Consider the following 1,251-nt stretch of genomic DNA (forward strand, 5'->3'; position numbering starts at 1 on the left):
GATTTTGGTTGCGGCGAGCCGTTTTTGAGTCGGATGTTATAGAGGACTTTGCGCCGTATCGATGGGTACCGAGATAGAGGTTATCCGACTTTTGGTTCGGAAGTTATGATTTTTCGAGTGTTTTATGTACTTCGAAATTTACGTAGTTACGTGTGTTTTGGATTTTGGGTTTTCGTTTGATCGTTACAAAACTCAAGATTCTGGTCTTTTGGTGTACGAAGATTCAAAAAGGCTCAATGTTCGAAGTACGTACGACTATTATTTCACCCGTAATCGAAGTACCAAAAAGTTGAAAAACGCAATATGTGATTATTCGTATAACCAGACGTTTCCTTATGGTATACGTCTGTATAAAGTTTAAAATAATAATTATTTTGAACTTTTTTTCACATTTATTTCAGTAGGTGTGTAGCTCATTATTTATTAATGTAAATCGGTAGGTATATAAGAGTAAAATATTGAAACCTATAAAATAATAGGTCAAATCACTCTAATATATATATTTGAGTTAACAACACAAAATTGGATGTACATTTTAAAGTACTAACTCCTTCAATATAGGTTGTATCGTCTTGAAATCTTCGAGGTTCAATGCAGTGACACCTATCTAGATAAAATTTCTGTTCTCAAAAAAGCCACGTTTCGTATTCAAGTTTGAGAAATTAGCAAAACAAAATTACACACCAATTATTTTTGTTGAAAATTCAAATTTTGATCACAACATTTACCCCCTTTATAATTGAGTTAAAAAACTGGTATCTGGTCTAGAGACATTTCTGCTTCGATCCTCGAAAATTTTATAAATATAGGACTTTTATTGAAGGATTTATAGGTTTTTTTGATATGTTTTTCAAATTAATTTTATATATTTATATATTCAATATAAGTTCTATCTTTAATTATCTATGTTTTACAATAAAAATTATATCAATTTTAATAATTTTATCAATATAATAAATTAAAATATAGAATTATTGAATTTCAATAAAGTACCTAATTTGAAATGTAGCACGGGCCAGTTAAAAATAGTACGCGGACCGCCGCAGTGGCCCATCCCTGATAATATAAAGTGATCAAAATCATTTGAGCAAGTATATTTTTCTATATTTTAACGATGCTATATTATATTACCTACCTGTTATGTTAACATAAATGGTTTCCTTAAAAAGTTAAAAACAAATAAAATAGCATGCAACTAATGATTTAACATATATTATTTTATCATAGGCAATATAAAATAATTATAAACTT

General features: G+C 28.6%; 1 protein-coding gene across 1 annotated transcript in view; it reads right to left on the reverse strand.

Moving 5' to 3' along the window:
- LOC103311301 (THAP domain-containing protein 4-like) overlaps positions 1-1,251 on the reverse strand; it is a 4,822-nt gene that overhangs the window by 2,598 nt on the left and 973 nt on the right. The window lies entirely within an intron of this gene.

This window comes from Acyrthosiphon pisum, chromosome A3, assembly GCF_005508785.2.
Source record: "Acyrthosiphon pisum isolate AL4f chromosome A3, pea_aphid_22Mar2018_4r6ur, whole genome shotgun sequence".
NCBI lineage: Eukaryota > Metazoa > Arthropoda > Insecta > Hemiptera > Aphididae > Acyrthosiphon > Acyrthosiphon pisum.